At 41.4% G+C, this 20764-nt stretch overlaps 19 non-coding genes across 19 annotated transcripts; all 19 read left to right on the top strand.

Moving 5' to 3' along the window:
• The first annotated feature begins 233 nt into the window (after positions 1 to 233).
• LOC115917833 lies at positions 234 to 395 on the top strand. Its single transcript, XR_004065370.1, has one exon. It is a non-coding gene; the product is annotated as a U1 spliceosomal RNA (small nuclear RNA).
• A 948-nt stretch (positions 396 to 1343) lies between these two features.
• LOC115917832 lies at positions 1344 to 1505 on the top strand. The gene has a single exon (XR_004065369.1). It is a non-coding gene; the product is annotated as a U1 spliceosomal RNA (small nuclear RNA).
• A 947-nt stretch (positions 1506 to 2452) lies between these two features.
• Positions 2453 to 2614, top strand: LOC115917831. The gene has a single exon (XR_004065367.1). It is a non-coding gene; the product is annotated as a U1 spliceosomal RNA (small nuclear RNA).
• A 946-nt stretch (positions 2615 to 3560) lies between these two features.
• Positions 3561 to 3721, top strand: U1 (small nuclear RNA U1). Its single transcript, NR_002892.1, has one exon. It is a non-coding gene; the product is annotated as a small nuclear RNA U1 (small nuclear RNA).
• Positions 3722 to 4666: 945 nt separating this feature from the next.
• Positions 4667 to 4828, top strand: LOC115917830. The gene has a single exon (XR_004065366.1). It is a non-coding gene; the product is annotated as a U1 spliceosomal RNA (small nuclear RNA).
• A 942-nt stretch (positions 4829 to 5770) lies between these two features.
• LOC115917829 lies at positions 5771 to 5932 on the top strand. Its single transcript, XR_004065365.1, has one exon. It is a non-coding gene; the product is annotated as a U1 spliceosomal RNA (small nuclear RNA).
• A 947-nt stretch (positions 5933 to 6879) lies between these two features.
• On the top strand, positions 6880 to 7041 carry LOC115917828. The gene has a single exon (XR_004065364.1). It is a non-coding gene; the product is annotated as a U1 spliceosomal RNA (small nuclear RNA).
• A 942-nt stretch (positions 7042 to 7983) lies between these two features.
• LOC115917827 lies at positions 7984 to 8145 on the top strand. Its single transcript, XR_004065363.1, has one exon. It is a non-coding gene; the product is annotated as a U1 spliceosomal RNA (small nuclear RNA).
• A 944-nt stretch (positions 8146 to 9089) lies between these two features.
• On the top strand, positions 9090 to 9251 carry LOC115917826. Its single transcript, XR_004065362.1, has one exon. It is a non-coding gene; the product is annotated as a U1 spliceosomal RNA (small nuclear RNA).
• A 949-nt stretch (positions 9252 to 10200) lies between these two features.
• On the top strand, positions 10201 to 10362 carry LOC115917825. Its single transcript, XR_004065361.1, has one exon. It is a non-coding gene; the product is annotated as a U1 spliceosomal RNA (small nuclear RNA).
• A 950-nt stretch (positions 10363 to 11312) lies between these two features.
• LOC115917824 lies at positions 11313 to 11474 on the top strand. The gene has a single exon (XR_004065360.1). It is a non-coding gene; the product is annotated as a U1 spliceosomal RNA (small nuclear RNA).
• A 941-nt stretch (positions 11475 to 12415) lies between these two features.
• On the top strand, positions 12416 to 12577 carry LOC115917823. Its single transcript, XR_004065359.1, has one exon. It is a non-coding gene; the product is annotated as a U1 spliceosomal RNA (small nuclear RNA).
• Positions 12578 to 13527: 950 nt separating this feature from the next.
• Positions 13528 to 13689, top strand: LOC115917822. The gene has a single exon (XR_004065358.1). It is a non-coding gene; the product is annotated as a U1 spliceosomal RNA (small nuclear RNA).
• A 941-nt stretch (positions 13690 to 14630) lies between these two features.
• On the top strand, positions 14631 to 14792 carry LOC115917821. The gene has a single exon (XR_004065357.1). It is a non-coding gene; the product is annotated as a U1 spliceosomal RNA (small nuclear RNA).
• A 950-nt stretch (positions 14793 to 15742) lies between these two features.
• LOC115917820 lies at positions 15743 to 15904 on the top strand. Its single transcript, XR_004065356.1, has one exon. It is a non-coding gene; the product is annotated as a U1 spliceosomal RNA (small nuclear RNA).
• Positions 15905 to 16854: 950 nt separating this feature from the next.
• Positions 16855 to 17016, top strand: LOC115917819. The gene has a single exon (XR_004065355.1). It is a non-coding gene; the product is annotated as a U1 spliceosomal RNA (small nuclear RNA).
• Positions 17017 to 17965: 949 nt separating this feature from the next.
• Positions 17966 to 18127, top strand: LOC115917818. The gene has a single exon (XR_004065354.1). It is a non-coding gene; the product is annotated as a U1 spliceosomal RNA (small nuclear RNA).
• A 949-nt stretch (positions 18128 to 19076) lies between these two features.
• Positions 19077 to 19238, top strand: LOC115917817. Its single transcript, XR_004065353.1, has one exon. It is a non-coding gene; the product is annotated as a U1 spliceosomal RNA (small nuclear RNA).
• A 949-nt stretch (positions 19239 to 20187) lies between these two features.
• LOC115917816 lies at positions 20188 to 20349 on the top strand. The gene has a single exon (XR_004065352.1). It is a non-coding gene; the product is annotated as a U1 spliceosomal RNA (small nuclear RNA).
• The last annotated feature ends 415 nt before the right edge of the window (positions 20350 to 20764 follow it).

The following is a 20764-nucleotide window of genomic DNA, read 5'->3' as shown; positions in this document are numbered from 1 at the left end:
TTTGAAAGAGTGAAAATATATCTTCCCAAATTGTGATTTTTCAAGAAGGATGGCACGTAAAATGCCGGCCATCTGTAGGAACACTTTCATAGTGCCAAGAAACTGCAGTCACACCTCCAAAGTGGGGCATAGATGAGATTCTGCATGTGATTTCTTGCTGTAGGACTGGATGTTTAACCGTTTTATGTCATCCAAGGGATTTGATCAAGAACTGCGACCGATTCTTTCGAAGCATACTTACCTGGCGCAGGGGTCGCATTGATCAAGAAGGATGCACCCCCAGGGCGAGGCTTGCCATTGCACTCCGGCTTGCTGAACCTTGCGATTCCCCCAAACGTGGGGAACTCGGGCGTATTATTTATGGTAGCGGAGATCTGCGTTCGCGCTATCTCCTACAAAACGAATGTAAAGAAAAGTAAATAAGTTGTCCTTTGTAAGTTCTACGCCTCCCATTCACACCCAAATCCAAACTTTGATTTGTGCAACATATCTATCTCTCCAAGCTCGAGATGTCCCATTGTCAACAAATTAAAGATCGAGTTCGAGAAATAAGACTATTGGCTATTGGAATAGACCTCCTTCACCATTCCAATTGTCATTTTCATCTATTGAGGTAAACAAAAAATTAAATTGAAACCCTTTGTTTTCGAGACGTCTATTGCTGAGGGTAGCTACTTCGACTGGTATTGAAATTTGACCTGCTGTGTGAGAATGTGAAATGGTATCAAAAAATGTGAAATAAACTCTGCAAATTTTATTGAGTTAATGGCAAAACGGACAATTTCGGTCACAGACTTTATTAACGCACTTAATGACATATTAGCAGGGAGCCTCTTGTGCATCTGTAATGGGTCTTGTTTTCATGACTTATAAATGATAAAACAATATGTTTCGAAAGAGGTTGTGAACACATCTGCCTTTGCAGAATCCGGTTCCGGCTCCTCGGGGTATTTTACTGGCTGCCCGACCAAAGAATACAATCCTTTTGCTGATTTTAGTATGACGCTGTTGTTATTTAAATCCGTGACGTCCAAGTATCTGCATTGTTAGATTCATGAATATGCACCCCATCAACAATACCCTTTAGTCAGTTATATGCTGCGGCCTTATTTTGAAAGAGTGAAAATATTTCTTCCCAAATTGTGATTTTTCAAGAGGGATGGCAAAGAAAATGCCGGCCATCTGTAGGAACACTTTCATAGTGCCAAGAAACTGCAGTCACACCTCCAAAGTGGGGCATAGATGAGATTCTGCATGTGATTTCTTGCTGTAGGACTGGATGTTTAACCGTTTTATGTCATCCAAGGGATTTGATCAAGAACTGCGACCGATTCTTTCGAAGCATACTTACCTGGCGCAGGGGTCGCATTGATCAAGAAGGATGCACCCCCAGGGCGAGGCTTGCCATTGCACTCCGGCTTGCTGAACCTTGCGATTCCCCCAAACGTGGGGAACTCGGGCGTATTATTTATGGTAGCGGAGATCTGCGTTCGCGCTATCTCCTACAAAACGAATGTAAAGAAAAGTAAATAAGTTGTCCTTTGTAAGTTCTACGCCTCCCATTCACACCCAAATCCAAACTTTGATTTGTGCAACATATCTATCTCTCCAAGCTCGAGATGTCCCATTGTCAACAAATTAAAGATCGAGTTCGAGAACTAAGACTATTGGCTATTGGAATAGACCTCCTTCACCATTCCAATTGTCATTTTCATCTATTGAGGTAGACAAAAAATTAAATTGAAACCCTTTGTTTTCGAGACGTCTATTGCTGAGGGTAGCTACTTCGACTGGTATTGAAATTTGACCTGCTGTGTGAGAATGTGAAATGGTATCAAAAAATGTGAAATAAACTCTGCAAATTTTATTGAGTTAATGGCAAAAAGGACAATTTCGGTCACAGACTTTATTAACGCACTTAATGACATATTAGCAGGGAGCCTCTTGTGCATCTGTAATGGGTCTTGTTTTCATGACTTATAAATGATAAAACAATATGTTTCGAAAGAGGTTGTGAACACATCTGCCTTTGCAGAATCCGGTTCCGGCTCCTCGGGGTATTTTACTGGCTGCCCGACCAAAGAATACAATCCTTTTGCTGATTTTAGTATGACGCTGTTGTTATTTAAATCCGTGACGTCCAAGTATCTGCATTGTTAGATTCATGAATATGCACCCCATCAACAATACCTTTAGTCAGTTATATGCTGCGGCCTTATTTTGAAAGAGTGAAAATATTTCTTCCCAAATTGTGATTTTTCAAGAGGGATGGCAAAGAAAATGCCGGCCATCTGTAGGAACACTTTCATAGTGCCAAGAAACTGCAGTCACACCTCCAAAGTGGGGCATAGATGAGATTCTGCATGTGATTTCTTGCTGTAGGACTGGATGTTTAACCGTTTTATGTCATCCAAGGGATTTGATCAAGAACTGCGACCGATTCTTTCGAAGCATACTTACCTGGCGCAGGGGTCGCATTGATCAAGAAGGATGCACCCCCAGGGCGAGGCTTGCCATTGCACTCCGGCTTGCTGAACCTTGCGATTCCCCCAAACGTGGGGAACTCGGGCGTATTATTTATGGTAGCGGAGATCTGCGTTCGCGCTATCTCCTACAAAACGAATGTAAAGAAAAGTAAATAAGTTGTCCTTTGTAAGTTCTACGCCTCCCATTCACACCCAAATCCAAACTTTGATTTGTGCAACATATCTATCTCTCCAAGCTCGAGATGTCCCATTGTCAACAAATTAAAGATCGAGTTCGAGAACTAAGACTATTGGCTATTGGAATAGACCTCCTTCACCATTCCAATTGTCATTTTCATCTATTGAGGTAAACAAAAAATTAAATTGAAACCCTTTGTTTTCGAGACGTCTATTGCTGAGGGTAGCTACTTCGACTGGTATTGAAATTTGACCTGCTGTGTGAGAATGTGAAATGGTATCAAAAAATGTGAAATAAACTCTGCAAATTTTATTGAGTTAATGGCAAAACGGACAATTTCGGTCACAGACTTTATTAACGCACTTAATGACATATTAGCAGGGAGCCTCTTGTGCATCTGTAATGGGTCTTGTTTTCATGACTTATAAATGATAAAACAATATGTTTCGAAAGAGGTTGTGAACACATCTGCCTTTGCAGAATCCGGTTCCGGCTCCTCGGGGTATTTTACTGGCTGCCCGACCAAAGAATACAATCCTTTTGCTGATTTTAGTATGACGCTGTTGTTATTTAAATCCGTGACGTCCAAGTATCTGCATTGTTAGATTCATGAATATGCACCCCATCAACAATACCCTTTAGTCAGTTATATGCTGCGGCCTTATTTTGAAAGAGTGAAAATATCTTCCCAAATTGTGATTTTTCAAGAGGGATGGCAAAGAAAATGCCGGCCATCTGTAGGAACACTTTCATAGTGCCAAGAAACTGCAGTCACACCTCCAAAGTGGGGCATAGATGAGATTCTGCATGTGATTTCTTGCTGTAGGACTGGATGTTTAACCGTTTTATGTCATCCAAGGGATTTGATCAAGAACTGCGACCGATTCTTTCGAAGCATACTTACCTGGCGCAGGGGTCGCATTGATCAAGAAGGATGCACCCCCAGGGCGAGGCTTGCCATTGCACTCCGGCTTGCTGAACCTTGCGATTCCCCCAAACGTGGGGAACTCGGGCGTATTATTTATGGTAGCGGAGATCTGCGTTCGCGCTATCTCCTACAAAACGAATGTAAAGAAAAGTAAATAAGTTGTCCTTTGTAAGTTCTACGCCTCCCATTCACACCCAAATCCAAACTTTGATTCGTGCAACATATCTATCTCTCCAAGCTCAAGATGTCCCATTGTCAACAAATTAAAGATCGAGTTGGAGAACTAAGACTATATTGCCTATTGGCCTAGACCTCCTTCACCATTCCAATTGTCATTTTCATCTATTAAGGTAAATAAAAAATTAAATTGAAACCCTTTGTTTTCGAGACGTCTATTGCTGAGGGTAGCTACTTCGACTGGTATTGAAATTTGACCTGCTGTGTGAGAATGTGAAATGGTATCAAAAAATGTGAAATAAACTCTGCAAATTTTATTGAGTTAATGGCAAAAAGGACAATTTCGGTCACAGACTTTATTAACGCACTTAATGACATATTTGCAGGGAGCCTCTTGTGCATCTGTAATGGGTCTTGCTTTCATGACTTATAAATGATAAAACAATATGTTTCGAAAGAGGTTGTGAACACATCTGCCTTTGCCGAATCCGGCTTCTCGGGGTTTTGCACTGGCTGCCCGACCACAGGATACAATCATTTTGCTGATCTTCGTATGACGCTGTTGTTATTTAAATCCGTGACGTCCAAGTATCTGCATTGTTAAATTCATGAATATGCACCCCATCAACAATACCGTTTACTCAGTCATATGCTGCAGCCTTATTTTGAAAGAAAGTCAATATATCTTCCTAAATTGTGACTTTTCAAGGAAGGTGGCACGTAAAAGGCCGACCATCTGTAGGAACACTTTCATAGTGCCAAGAAACTGCAGTCACACCTCCAAAGTGGGGCATAGATGAGATTCTGCATGTGATTTCTTGCTGTAGGACTGGATGTTTAACCGTTTTATGTCATCCAAGGGATTTGATCAAGAACTGCGACCGATTCTTTCGAAGCATACTTACCTGGCGCAGGGGTCGCATTGATCAAGAAGGATGCACCCCCAGGGCGAGGCTTGCCATTGCACTCCGGCTTGCTGAACCTTGCGATTCCCCCAAACGTGGGGAACTCGGGCGTATTATTTATGGTAGCGGAGATCTGCGTTCGCGCTATCTCCTACAAAACGAATGTAAAGAAAAGTAAATAAGTTGTCCTTTGTAAGTTCTACGCCTCCCATTCACACCCAAATCCAAACTTTGATTTGTGCAACATATCTATCTCTCCAAGCTCGAGATGTCCCATTGTCAACAAATTAAAGATCGAGTTCGAGAACTAAGACTATTGCCTATTGGAATAGACCTCCTTCACCATTCCAATTGTCATTTTCATCTATTGAGGTAAACAAAAAATTAAATTGAAACCCTTTGTTTTCGAGACGTCTATTGCTGAGGGTAGCTACTTCGACTGGTATTGAAATTTGACCTGCTGTGTGAGAATGTGAAATGGTATCAAAAAATGTGAAATAAACTCTGCAAATTTTATTGAGTTAATGGCAAAAAGGACAATTTCGGTCACAGACTTTATTAACGCACTTAATGACATATTAGCAGGGAGCCTCTTGTGCATCTGTAATGGGTCTTGTTTTCATGACTTATAAATGATAAAACAATATGTTTCGAAAGAGGTTGTGAACACATCTGCCTTTGCCGAATCCGGCTTCTCGGGGTTTTGCACTGGCTGCCCGACCACAGGATACAATCATTTTGCTGATCTTCGTATGACGCTATTCTTATTTAAATCCATGACGTCCAAGTATCTGCATTGTTAAATTCATGAATATGCACGGTATCAACAATACCGTTTACTCGGTCATATGCTGCGGCCTTATTTTGAAAGAAAGTCAATATATCTTCCTAAATTGTGATTTTTCAAGGAAGGTGGCACGTAAAAGGCCGACCATCTGTAGGAACACTTTCATAGTGCCAAGAAACTGCAGTCACACCTCCAAAGTGGGGCATAGATGAGATTCTGCATGTGATTTCTTGCTGTAGGACTGGATGTTTAACCGTTTTATGTCATCCAAGGGATTTGATCAAGAACTGCGACCGATTCTTTCGAAGCATACTTACCTGGCGCAGGGGTCGCATTGATCAAGAAGGATGCACCCCCAGGGCGAGGCTTGCCATTGCACTCCGGCTTGCTGAACCTTGCGATTCCCCCAAACGTGGGGAACTCGGGCGTATTATTTATGGTAGCGGAGATCTGCGTTCGCGCTATCTCCTACAAAACGAATGTAAAGAAAAGTAAATAAGTTGTCCTTTGTAAGTTCTACGCCTCCCATTCACACCCAAATCCAAACTTTGATTTGTGCAACATATCTATCTCTCCAAGCTCGAGATGTCCCATTGTCAACAAATTAAAGATCGAGTTCGAGAACTAAGACTATTGCCTATTGGAATAGACCTCCTTCACCATTCCAATTGTCATTTTCATCTATTAAGGTAACAAAAAATTAAATTGAAACCCTTTGTTTTCGAGACGTCTATTGCTGAGGGTAGCTACTTCGACTGGTATTGAAATTTGACCTGCTGTGTGAGAATGTGAAATGGTATCAAAAAATGTGAAATAAACTCTGCAAATTTTATTGAGTTAATGGCAAAAAGGACAATTTCGGTCACAGACTTTATTAACGCACTTAATGACATATTTGCAGGGAGCCTCTTGTGCATCTGTAATGGGTCTTGTTTTCATGACTTATAAATGATAAAACAATATGTTTCGAAAGAGGTTGTGAACACATCTGCCTTTGCAGAATCCGGTTCCGGCTCCTCGGGGTATTTTACTGGCTGCCCGACCAAAGAATACAATCCTTTTGCTGATTTTAGTATGACGCTGTTGTTATTTAAATCCGTGACGTCCAAGTATCTGCATTGTTAGATTCATGAATATGCACCCCATCAACAATACCCTTTAGTCAGTTATATGCTGCAGCCTTATTTTAAAAGAAAGTCAATATATCTTCCTAAATTGTGACTTTTCAAGGAAGGTGGCACGTAAAAGGCCGACCATCTGTAGGAACACTTTCATAGTGCCAAGAAACTGCAGTCACACCTCCAAAGTGGGGCATAGATGAGATTCTGCATGTGATTTCTTGCTGTAGGACTGGATGTTTAACCGTTTTATGTCATCCAAGGGATTTGATCAAGAACTGCGACCGATTCTTTCGAAGCATACTTACCTGGCGCAGGGGTCGCATTGATCAAGAAGGATGCACCCCCAGGGCGAGGCTTGCCATTGCACTCCGGCTTGCTGAACCTTGCGATTCCCCCAAACGTGGGGAACTCGGGCGTATTATTTATGGTAGCGGAGATCTGCGTTCGCGCTATCTCCTACAAAACGAATGTAAAGAAAAGTAAATAAGTTGTCCTTTGTAAGTTCTACGCCTCCCATTCACACCCAAATCCAAACTTTGATTCGTGCAACATATCTATCTCTCCAAGCTCGAGATGTCCCATTGTCAACAAATTAAAGATCGAGTTCGAGAACTAAGACTATTGCCTATTGGAATAGACCTCCTTCACCATTCCAATTGTCATTTTCATCTATTGAGGTAAACAAAAAATTAAATTGAAACCCTTTGTTTTCGAGACGTCTATTGCTGAGGGTAGCTACTTCGACTGGTTTTGAAATTTGACCTGCTGTGTGAGAATGTGAAATGGTATCAAAAAATGTGAAATAAACTCTGCAAATTTCATTGAGTTAATGGCAAAACGGACAATTTCGGTCACAGACTTTATTAACGCACTTAATGACATATTAGCAGGGAGCCTCTTGTGCATCTGTAATGGGTCTTGTTTTCATGACTTATAAATGATAAAACAATATGTTTCGAAAGAGGTTGTGAACACATCTGCCTTTGCCGAATCCGGCTTCTCGGGGTTTTGCACTGGCTGCCCGACCACAGGATACAATCATTTTGCTGATCTTCGTATGACGCTATTCTTATTTAAATCCGTGACGTCCAAGTATCTGCATTGTTAAATTCATGAATATGCACGGTATCAACAATACCGTTTACTCGGTCATATGCTGCAGCCTTATTTTAAAAGAAAGTCAATATATCTTCCTAAATTGTGACTTTTCAAGGAAGGTGGCACGTAAAAGGCCGACCATCTGTAGGAACACTTTCATAGTGCCAAGAAACTGCAGTCACACCTCCAAAGTGGGGCATAGATGAGATTCTGCATGTGATTTCTTGCTGTAGGACTGGATGTTTAACCGTTTTATGTCATCCAAGGGATTTGATCAAGAACTGCGACCGATTCTTTCGAAGCATACTTACCTGGCGCAGGGGTCGCATTGATCAAGAAGGATGCACCCCCAGGGCGAGGCTTGCCATTGCACTCCGGCTTGCTGAACCTTGCGATTCCCCCAAACGTGGGGAACTCGGGCGTATTATTTATGGTAGCGGAGATCTGCGTTCGCGCTATCTCCTACAAAACGAATGTAAAGAAAAGTAAATAAGTTGTCCTTTGTAAGTTCTACGCCTCCCATTCACACCCAAATCCAAACTTTGATTCGTGCAACATATCTATCTCTCCAAGCTCGAGATGTCCCATTGTCAACAAATTAAAGATCGAGTTGGAGAACTAAGACTATATTGCCTATTGGCCTAGACCTCCTTCACCATTCCAATTGTCATTTTCATCTATTAAGGTAAATAAAAAATTAAATTGAAACCCTTTGTTTTCGAGACGTCTATTGCTGAGGGTAGCTACTTCGACTGGTATTGAAATTTGACCTGCTGTGTGAGAATGTGAAATGGTATCAAAAAATGTGAAATAAACTCTGCAAATTTCATTGAGTTAATGGCAAAACGGACAATTTCGGTCACAGACTTTATTAACGCACTTAATGACATATTAGCAGGGAGCCTCTTGTGCATCTGTAATGGGTCTTGTTTTCATGACTTATAAATGATAAAACAATATGTTTCGAAAGAGGTTGTGAACACATCTGCCTTTGCCGAATCCGGCTTCTCGGGGTTTTGCACTGGCTGCCCGACCACAGGATACAATCATTTTGCTGATCTTCGTATGACGCTATTCTTATTTAAATCCATGACGTCCAAGTATCTGCATTGTTAAATTCATGAATATGCACGGTATCAACAATACCGTTTACTCGGTCATATGCTGCAGCCTTATTTTAAAAGAAAGTCAATATATCTTCCTAAATTGTGATTTTTCAAGGAAGGTGGCACGTAAAAGGCCGACCATCTGTAGGAACACTTTCATAGTGCCAAGAAACTGCAGTCACACCTCCAAAGTGGGGCATAGATGAGATTCTGCATGTGATTTCTTGCTGTAGGACTGGATGTTTAACCGTTTTATGTCATCCAAGGGATTTGATCAAGAACTGCGACCGATTCTTTCGAAGCATACTTACCTGGCGCAGGGGTCGCATTGATCAAGAAGGATGCACCCCCAGGGCGAGGCTTGCCATTGCACTCCGGCTTGCTGAACCTTGCGATTCCCCCAAACGTGGGGAACTCGGGCGTATTATTTATGGTAGCGGAGATCTGCGTTCGCGCTATCTCCTACAAAACGAATGTAAAGAAAAGTAAATAAGTTGTCCTTTGTAAGTTCTACGCCTCCCATTCACACCCAAATCCAAACTTTGATTCGTGCAACATATCTATCTCTCCAAGCTCGAGATGTCCCATTGTCAACAAATTAAAGATCGAGTTCGAGAACTAAGACTATATTGCCTATTGGAATAGACCTCCTTCACCATTCCAATTGTCATTTTCATCTATTGAGGTAAATAAAAAATTAAATTGAAACCCTTTGTTTTCGAGACGTCTATTGCTGAGGGTAGCTACTTCGACTGGTATTGAAATTTGACCTGCTGTGTGAGAATGTGAAATGGTATCAAAAAATGTGAAATAAACTCTGCAAATTTTATTGAGTTAATGGCAAAAAGGACAATTTCGGTCACAGACTTTATTAACGCACTTAATGACATATTTGCAGGGAGCCTCTTGTGCATCTGTAATGGGTCTTGCTTTCATGACTTATAAATGATAAAACAATATGTTTCGAAAGAGGTTGTGAACACATCTGCCTTTGCAGAATCCGGTTCCGGCTCCTCGGGGTATTTTACTGGCTGCCCGACCAAAGAATACAATCCTTTTGCTGATTTTAGTATGACGCTGTTGTTATTTAAATCCGTGACGTCCAAGTATCTGCATTGTTAGATTCATGAATATGCACCCCATCAACAATACCCTTTAGTCAGTTATATGCTGCGGCCTTATTTTGAAAGAGTGAAAATATTTCTTCCAAATTGTGATTTTTCAAGAGGGATGGCAAAGAAAATGCCGGCCATCTGTAGGAACACTTTCATAGTGCCAAGAAACTGCAGTCACACCTCCAAAGTGGGGCATAGATGAGATTCTGCATGTGATTTCTTGCTGTAGGACTGGATGTTTAACCGTTTTATGTCATCCAAGGGATTTGATCAAGAACTGCGACCGATTCTTTCGAAGCATACTTACCTGGCGCAGGGGTCGCATTGATCAAGAAGGATGCACCCCCAGGGCGAGGCTTGCCATTGCACTCCGGCTTGCTGAACCTTGCGATTCCCCCAAACGTGGGGAACTCGGGCGTATTATTTATGGTAGCGGAGATCTGCGTTCGCGCTATCTCCTACAAAACGAATGTAAAGAAAAGTAAATAAGTTGTCCTTTGTAAGTTCTACGCCTCCCATTCACACCCAAATCCAAACTTTGATTCGTGCAACATATCTATCTCTCCAAGCTCAAGATGTCCCATTGTCAACAAATTAAAGATCGAGTTGGAGAACTAAGACTATATTGCCTATTGGCCTAGACCTCCTTCACCATTCCAATTGTCATTTTCATCTATTAAGGTAAATAAAAAATTAAATTGAAACCCTTTGTTTTCGAGACGTCTATTGCTGAGGGTAGCTACTTCGACTGGTATTGAAATTTGACCTGCTGTGTGAGAATGTGAAATGGTATCAAAAAATGTGAAATAAACTCTGCAAATTTTATTGAGTTAATGGCAAAAAGGACAATTTCGGTCACAGACTTTATTAACGCACTTAATGACATATTTGCAGGGAGCCTCTTGTGCATCTGTAATGGGTCTTGCTTTCATGACTTATAAATGATAAAACAATATGTTTCGAAAGAGGTTGTGAACACATCTGCCTTTGCAGAATCCGGTTCCGGCTCCTCGGGGTATTTTACTGGCTGCCCGACCAAAGAATACAATCCTTTTGCTGATTTTAGTATGACGCTGTTGTTATTTAAATCCGTGACGTCCAAGTATCTGCATTGTTAGATTCATGAATATGCACCCCATCAACAATACCCTTTAGTCAGTTATATGCTGCGGCCTTATTTTAAAAGAAAGTCAATATATCTTCCTAAATTGTGATTTTTCAAGGAAGGTGGCACGTAAAATGCCGGCCATCTGTAGGAACACTTTCATAGTGCCAAGAAACTGCAGTCACACCTCCAAAGTGGGGCATAGATGAGATTCTGCATGTGATTTCTTGCTGTAGGACTGGATGTTTAACCGTTTTATGTCATCCAAGGGATTTGATCAAGAACTGCGACCGATTCTTTCGAAGCATACTTACCTGGCGCAGGGGTCGCATTGATCAAGAAGGATGCACCCCCAGGGCGAGGCTTGCCATTGCACTCCGGCTTGCTGAACCTTGCGATTCCCCCAAACGTGGGGAACTCGGGCGTATTATTTATGGTAGCGGAGATCTGCGTTCGCGCTATCTCCTACAAAACGAATGTAAAGAAAAGTAAATAAGTTGTCCTTTGTAAGTTCTACGCCTCCCATTCACACCCAAATCCAAACTTTGATTCGTGCAACATATCTATCTCTCCAAGCTCGAGATGTCCCATTGTCAACAAATTAAAGATCGAGTTCGAGAACTAAGACTATTGCCTATTGGAATAGACCTCCTTCACCATTCCAATTGTCATTTTCATCTATTGAGGTAAACAAAAAATTAAATTGAAACCCTTTGTTTTCGAGACGTCTATTGCTGAGGGTAGCTACTTCGACTGGTTTTGAAATTTGACCTGCTGTGTGAGAATGTGAAATGGTATCAAAAAATGTGAAATAAACTCTGCAAATTTCATTGAGTTAATGGCAAAACGGACAATTTCGGTCACAGACTTTATTAACGCACTTAATGACATATTAGCAGGGAGCCTCTTGTGCATCTGTAATGGGTCTTGTTTTCATGACTTATAAATGATAAAACAATATGTTTCGAAAGAGGTTGTGAACACATCTGCCTTTGCCGAATCCGGCTTCTCGGGGTTTTGCACTGGCTGCCCGACCACAGGATACAATCATTTTGCTGATCTTCGTATGACGCTATTCTTATTTAAATCCATGACGTCCAAGTATCTGCATTGTTAAATTCATGAATATGCACGGTATCAACAATACCGTTTACTCAGTTATATGCTGCAGCCTTATTTTAAAAGAAAGTCAATATATCTTCCTAAATTGTGATTTTTCAAGGAAGGTGGCAAGTAAAAGGCCGCCATCTGTAGGAACACTTTCATAGTGCCAAGAAACTGCAGTCACACCTCCAAAGTGGGGCATAGATGAGATTCTGCATGTGATTTCTTGCTGTAGGACTGGATGTTTAACCGTTTTATGTCATCCAAGGGATTTGATCAAGAACTGCGACCGATTCTTTCGAAGCATACTTACCTGGCGCAGGGGTCGCATTGATCAAGAAGGATGCACCCCCAGGGCGAGGCTTGCCATTGCACTCCGGCTTGCTGAACCTTGCGATTCCCCCAAACGTGGGGAACTCGGGCGTATTATTTATGGTAGCGGAGATCTGCGTTCGCGCTATCTCCTACAAAACGAATGTAAAGAAAAGTAAATAAGTTGTCCTTTGTAAGTTCTACGCCTCCCATTCACACCCAAATCCAAACTTTGATTCGTGCAACATATCTATCTCTCCAAGCTCAAGATGTCCCATTGTCAACAAATTAAAGATCGAGTTGGAGAACTAAGACTATATTGCCTATTGGCCTAGACCTCCTTCACCATTCCAATTGTCATTTTCATCTATTAAGGTAAATAAAAAATTAAATTGAAACCCTTTGTTTTCGAGACGTCTATTGCTGAGGGTAGCTACTTCGACTGGTATTGAAATTTGACCTGCTGTGTGAGAATGTGAAATGGTATCAAAAAATGTGAAATAAACTCTGCAAATTTTATTGAGTTAATGGCAAAAAGGACAATTTCGGTCACAGACTTTATTAACGCACTTAATGACATATTTGCAGGGAGCCTCTTGTGCATCTGTAATGGGTCTTGCTTTCATGACTTATAAATGATAAAACAATATGTTTCGAAAGAGGTTGTGAACACATCTGCCTTTGCAGAATCCGGTTCCGGCTCCTCGGGGTATTTTACTGGCTGCCCGACCAAAGAATACAATCCTTTTGCTGATTTTAGTATGACGCTGTTGTTATTTAAATCCGTGACGTCCAAGTATCTGCATTGTTAGATTCATGAATATGCACCCCATCAACAATACCCTTTAGTCAGTTATATGCTGCAGCCTTATTTTAAAAGAAAGTCAATATATCTTCCTAAATTGTGACTTTTCAAGGAAGGTGGCACGTAAAAGGCCGACCATCTGTAGGAACACTTTCATAGTGCCAAGAAACTGCAGTCACACCTCCAAAGTGGGGCATAGATGAGATTCTGCATGTGATTTCTTGCTGTAGGACTGGATGTTTAACCGTTTTATGTCATCCAAGGGATTTGATCAAGAACTGCGACCGATTCTTTCGAAGCATACTTACCTGGCGCAGGGGTCGCATTGATCAAGAAGGATGCACCCCCAGGGCGAGGCTTGCCATTGCACTCCGGCTTGCTGAACCTTGCGATTCCCCCAAACGTGGGGAACTCGGGCGTATTATTTATGGTAGCGGAGATCTGCGTTCGCGCTATCTCCTACAAAACGAATGTAAAGAAAAGTAAATAAGTTGTCCTTTGTAAGTTCTACGCCTCCCATTCACACCCAAATCCAAACTTTGATTCGTGCAACATATCTATCTCTCCAAGCTCGAGATGTCCCATTGTCAACAAATTAAAGATCGAGTTCGAGAACTAAGACTATTGCCTATTGGAATAGACCTCCTTCACCATTCCAATTGTCATTTTCATCTATTGAGGTAAACAAAAAATTAAATTGAAACCCTTTGTTTTCGAGACGTCTATTGCTGAGGGTAGCTACTTCGACTGGTTTTGAAATTTGACCTGCTGTGTGAGAATGTGAAATGGTATCAAAAAATGTGAAATAAACTCTGCAAATTTCATTGAGTTAATGGCAAAACGGACAATTTCGGTCACAGACTTTATTAACGCACTTAATGACATATTAGCAGGGAGCCTCTTGTGCATCTGTAATGGGTCTTGTTTTCATGACTTATAAATGATAAAACAATATGTTTCGAAAGAGGTTGTGAACACATCTGCCTTTGCCGAATCCGGCTTCTCGGGGTTTTGCACTGGCTGCCCGACCACAGGATACAATCATTTTGCTGATCTTCGTATGACGCTATTCTTATTTAAATCCATGACGTCCAAGTATCTGCATTGTTAAATTCATGAATATGCACGGTATCAACAATACCGTTTACTCGGTCATATGCTGCAGCCTTATTTTAAAAGAAAGTCAATATATCTTCCTAAATTGTGATTTTCAAGGAAGGTGGCACGTAAAAGGCCGACCATCTGTAGGAACACTTTCATAGTGCCAAGAAACTGCAGGCACACCTCCAAAGTGGGGCATAGATGAGATTCTGCATGTGATTTCTTGCTGTAGGACTGGATGTTTAACCGTTTTATGTCATCCAAGGGATTTGATCAAGAACTGCGACCGATTCTTTCGAAGCATACTTACCTGGCGCAGGGGTCGCATTGATCAAGAAGGATGCACCCCCAGGGCGAGGCTTGCCATTGCACTCCGGCTTGCTGAACCTTGCGATTCCCCCAAACGTGGGGAACTCGGGCGTATTATTTATGGTAGCGGAGATCTGCGTTCGCGCTATCTCCTACAAAACGAATGTAAAGAAAAGTAAATAAGTTGTCCTTTGTAAGTTCTACGCCTCCCATTCACACCCAAATCCAAACTTTGATTCGTGCAACATATCTATCTCTCCAAGCTCAAGATGTCCCATTGTCAACAAATTAAAGATCGAGTTGGAGAACTAAGACTATATTGCCTATTGGCCTAGACCTCCTTCACCATTCCAATTGTCATTTTCATCTATTAAGGTAAATAAAAAATTAAATTGAAACCCTTTGTTTTCGAGACGTCTATTGCTGAGGGTAGCTACTTCGACTGGTATTGAAATTTGACCTGCTGTGTGAGAATGTGAAATGGTATCAAAAAATGTGAAATAAACTCTGCAAATTTTATTGAGTTAATGGCAAAAAGGACAATTTCGGTCACAGACTTTATTAACGCACTTAATGACATATTTGCAGGGAGCCTCTTGTGCATCTGTAATGGGTCTTGCTTTCATGACTTATAAATGATAAAACAATATGTTTCGAAAGAGGTTGTGAACACATCTGCCTTTGCAGAATCCGGTTCCGGCTCCTCGGGGTATTTTACTGGCTGCCCGACCAAAGAATACAATCCTTTTGCTGATTTTAGTATGACGCTGTTGTTATTTAAATCCGTGACGTCCAAGTATCTGCATTGTTAGATTCATGAATATGCACCCCATCAACAATACCCTTTAGTCAGTTATATGCTGCGGCCTTATTTTGAAAGAGTGAAAATATTTCTTCCCAAATTGTGATTTTTCAAGAGGGATGGCAAAGAAAATGCCGGCCATCTGTAGGAACACTTTCATAGTGCCAAGAAACTGCAGTCACACCTCCAAAGTGGGGCATAGATGAGATTCTGCATGTGATTTCTTGCTGTAGGACTGGATGTTTAACCGTTTTATGTCATCCAAGGGATTTGATCAAGAACTGCGACCGATTCTTTCGAAGCATACTTACCTGGCGCAGGGGTCGCATTGATCAAGAAGGATGCACCCCCAGGGCGAGGCTTGCCATTGCACTCCGGCTTGCTGAACCTTGCGATTCCCCCAAACGTGGGGAACTCGGGCGTATTATTTATGGTAGCGGAGATCTGCGTTCGCGCTATCTCCTACAAAACGAATGTAAAGAAAAGTAAATAAGTTGTCCTTTGTAAGTTCTACGCCTCCCATTCACACCCAAATCCAAACTTTGATTCGTGCAACATATCTATCTCTCCAAGCTCAAGATGTCCCATTGTCAACAAATTAAAGATCGAGTTGGAGAACTAAGACTATATTGCCTATTGGCCTAGACCTCCTTCACCATTCCAATTGTCATTTTCATCTATTAAGGTAAATAAAAAATTAAATTGAAACCCTTTGTTTTCGAGACGTCTATTGCTGAGGGTAGCTACTTCGACTGGTATTGAAATTTGACCTGCTGTGTGAGAATGTGAAATGGTATCAAAAAATGTGAAATAAACTCTGCAAATTTTATTGAGTTAATGGCAAAAAGGACAATTTCGGTCACAGACTTTATTAACGCACTTAATGACATATTTGCAGGGAGCCTCTTGTGCATCTGTAATGGGTCTTGCTTTCATGACTTATAAATGATAAAACAATATGTTTCGAAAGAGGTTGTGAACACATCTGCCTTTGCAGAATCCGGTTCCGGCTCCTCGGGGTATTTTACTGGCTGCCCGACCAAAGAATACAATCCTTTTGCTGATTTTAGTATGACGCTGTTGTTATTTAAATCCGTGACGTCCAAGTATCTGCATTGTTAGATTCATGAATATGCACCCCATCAACAATACCCTTTAGTCAGTTATATGCTGCGGCCTTATTTTGAAAGAGTGAAAATATTTCTTCCCAAATTGTGATTTTTCAAGAGGGATGGCAAAGAAAATGCCGGCCATCTGTAGGAACACTTTCATAGTGCCAAGAAACTGCAGTCACACCTCCAAAGTGGGGCATAGATGAGATTCTGCATGTGATTTCTTGCTGTAGGACTGGATGTTTAACCGTTTTATGTCATCCAAGGGATTTGATCAAGAACTGCGACCGATTCTTTCGAAGCATACTTACCTGGCGCAGGGGTCGCATTGATCAAGAAGGATGCACCCCCAGGGCGAGGCTTGCCATTGCACTCCGGCTTGCTGAACCTTGCGATTCCCCCAAACGTGGGGAACTCGGGCGTATTATTTATGGTAGCGGAGATCTGCGTTCGCGCTATCTCCTACAAAACGAATGTAAAGAAAAGTAAATAAGTTGTCCTTTGTTAGTTCTACGCCTCCCATTCACACCCAAATCCAAACTTTGATTCGTGCAACATATCTATCTCTCCAAGCTCAAGATGTCCCATTGTCAACAAATTAAAGATCGAGTTGGAGAACTAAGACTATATTGCCTATTGGCCTAGACCTCCTTCACCATTCCAATTGTCATTTTCATCTATTAAGGTAAATAAAAAATTAAATTGAAACCCTTTGTTTTCGAGACGTCTATTGCTGAGGGTAGCTACTTCGACTGGTATTGAAATTTGACCTGCTGTGTGAGAATGTGAAATGGTATCAAAAAATGTGAAATAAACTCTGCAAATTTTATTGAGTTAATGGCAAAAAGGACAATTTCGGTCACAGACTTTATTAACGCACTTAATGACATATTAGCAGGGAGCCTCTTGTGCATCTGTAATGGGTCTTGCTTTCATGACTTATAAATGATAAAACAATATGTTTCGAAAGAGGTTGTGAACACATCTGCCTTTGCAGAATCCGGTTCCGGCTCCTCGGGGTATTTTACTGGCTGCCCGACCAAAGAATACAATCCTTTTGCTGATTTTAGTATGACGCTGTTGTTATTTAAATCCGTGACGTCCAAGTATCTGCATTGTTAGATTCATGAATATGCACCCCATCAACAATACCCTTTAGTCAGTTATATGCTGCGGCCTTATTTTGAAAGAGTGAAAATATTTCTTCCAAATTGTGATTTTTCAAGAGGGATGGCAAAGAAAATGCCGGCCATCTGTAGGAACACTTTCATAGTGCCAAGAAACTGCAGTCACACCTCCAAAGTGGGGCATAGATGAGATTCTGCATGTGATTTCTTGCTGTAGGACTGGATGTTTAACCGTTTTATGTCATCCAAGGGATTTGATCAAGAACTGCGACCGATTCTTTCGAAGCATACTTACCTGGCGCAGGGGTCGCATTGATCAAGAAGGATGCACCCCCAGGGCGAGGCTTGCCATTGCACTCCGGCTTGCTGAACCTTGCGATTCCCCCAAACGTGGGGAACTCGGGCGTATTATTTATGGTAGCGGAGATCTGCGTTCGCGCTATCTCCTACAAAACGAATGTAAAGAAAAGTAAATAAGTTGTCCTTTGTAAGTTCTACGCCTCCCATTCACACCCAAATCCAAACTTTGATTCGTGCAACATATCTATCTCTCCAAGCTCGAGATGTCCCATTGTCAACAAATTAAAGATCGAGTTGGAGAACTAAGACTATATTGCCTATTGGCCTAGACCTCCTTCACCATTCCAATTGTCATTTTCATCTATTAAGGTAAATAAAAAATTAAATTGAAACCCTTTGTTTTCGAGACGTCTATTGCTGAGGGTAGCTACTTCGACTGGTATTGAAATTTGACCTGCTGTGTGAGAATGTGAAATGGTATCAAAAAATGTGAAATAAACTCTGCAAATTTTATTGAGTTAATGGCAAAAAGGACAATTTCGGTCACAGACTTTATTAACGCACTTAATGACATATTAGCAGGGAGCCTCTTGTGCATCTGTAATGGGTCTTGCTTTCATGACTTATAAATGATAAAACAATATGTTTCGAAAGAGGTTGTGAACACATCTGCCTTTGCAGAATCCGGTTCCGGCTCCTCGGGGTATTTTACTGGCTGCCCGACCAAAGAATACAATCCTTTTGCTGATTTTAGTATGACGCTGTTGTTATTTAAATCCGTGACGTCCAAGTATCTGCATTGTTAGATTCATGAATATGCACCCCATCAACAATACCCTTTAGTCAGTTATATGCTGCGGCCTTATTTTGAAAGAGTGAAAATATTTCTTCCAAATTGTGATTTTTCAAGAGGGATGGCAAAGAAAATGCCGGCCATCTGTAGGAACACTTTCATAGTGCCAAGAAACTGCAGTCACACCTCCAAAGTGGGGCATAGATGAGATTCTGCATGTGATTTCTTGCTGTAGGACTGGATGTTTAACCGTTTTATGTCATCCAAGGGATTTGATCAAGAACTGCGACCGATTCTTTCGAAGCATACTTACCTGGCGCAGGGGTCGCATTGATCAAGAAGGATGCACCCCCAGGGCGAGGCTTGCCATTGCACTCCGGCTTGCTGAACCTTGCGATTCCCCCAAACGTGGGGAACTCGGGCGTATTATTTATGGTAGCGGAGATCTGCGTTCGCGCTATCTCCTACAAAACGAATGTAAAGAAAAGTAAATAAGTTGTCCTTTGTAAGTTCTACGCCTCCCATTCACACCCAAATCCAAACTTTGATTCGTGCAACATATCTATCTCTCCAAGCTCAAGATGTCCCATTGTCAACAAATTAAAGATCGAGTTGGAGAACTAAGACTATATTGCCTATTGGCCTAGACCTCCTTCACCATTCCAATTGTCATTTTCATCTATTAAGGTAAATAAAAAATTAAATTGAAACCCTTTGTTTTCGAGACGTCTATTGCTGAGGGTAGCTACTTCGACTGGTATTGAAATTTGACCTGCTGTGTGAGAATGTGAAATGGTATCAAAAAATGTGAAATAAACTCTGCAAATTTTATTGAGTTAATGGCAAAAAGGACAATTTCGGTCACAGACTTTATTAACGCACTTAATGACATATTTGCAGGGAGCCTCTTGTGCATCTGTAATGGGTCTTGCTTTCATGACTTATAAATGATAAAACAATATGTTTCGAAAGAGGTTGTGAACACATCTGCCTTTGCAGAATCCGGTTCCGGCTCCTCGGGGTATTTTACTGGCTGCCCGACCAAAGAATACAATCCTTTTGCTGATTTTAGTATGACGCTGTTGTTATTTAAATCCGTGACGTCCAAGTATCTGCATTGTTAGATTCATGAATATGCACCCCATCAACAATACCCTTTAGTCAGTTATATGCTGCGGCCTTATTTTGAAAGAGTGAAAATATTTCTTCCAAATTGTGATTTTTCAAGAGGGATGGCAAAGAAAATGCCGGCCATCTGTAGGAACACTTTCATAGTGCCAAGAAACTGCAGTCACACCTCCAAAGTGGGGCATAGATGAGATTCTGCATGTGATTTCTTGCTGTAGGACTGGATGTTTAACCGTTTTATGTCATCCAAGGGATTTGATCAAGAACTGCGACCGATTCTTTCGAAGCATACTTACCTGGCGCAGGGGTCGCATTGATCAAGAAGGATGCACCCCCAGGGCGAGGCTTGCCATTGCACTCCGGCTTGCTGAACCTTGCGATTCCCCCAAACGTGGGGAACTCGGGCGTATTATTTATGGTAGCGGAGATCTGCGTTCGCGCTATCTCCTACAAAACGAATGTAAAGAAAAGTAAATAAGTTGTCCTTTGTAAGTTCTACGCCTCCCATTCACACCCAAATCCAAACTTTGATTCGTGCAACATATCTATCTCTCCAAGCTCGAGATGTCCCATTGTCAACAAATTAAAGATCGAGTTGGAGAACTAAGACTATATTGCCTATTGGCCTAGACCTCCTTCACCATTCCAATTGTCATTTTCATCTATTAAGGTAAATAAAAAATTAAATTGAAACCCTTTGTTTTCGAGACGTCTATTGCTGAGGGTAGCTACTTCGACTGGTATTGAAATTTGACCTGCTGTGTGAGAATGTGAAATGGTATCAAAAAATGTGAAATAAACTCTGCAAATTTCATTGAGTTAATGGCAAAACGGACAATTTCGGTCACAGACTTTATTAACGCAC

Source organism: Strongylocentrotus purpuratus, unplaced genomic scaffold, assembly GCF_000002235.5.
Source record: "Strongylocentrotus purpuratus isolate Spur 01 unplaced genomic scaffold, Spur_5.0 spur5_scaffold_2, whole genome shotgun sequence".
Lineage (NCBI taxonomy): Eukaryota > Metazoa > Echinodermata > Echinoidea > Camarodonta > Strongylocentrotidae > Strongylocentrotus > Strongylocentrotus purpuratus.
Note: the sequence above shows the minus strand (reverse complement) of the source record. Positions and strands in the feature narration are given on the sequence as shown.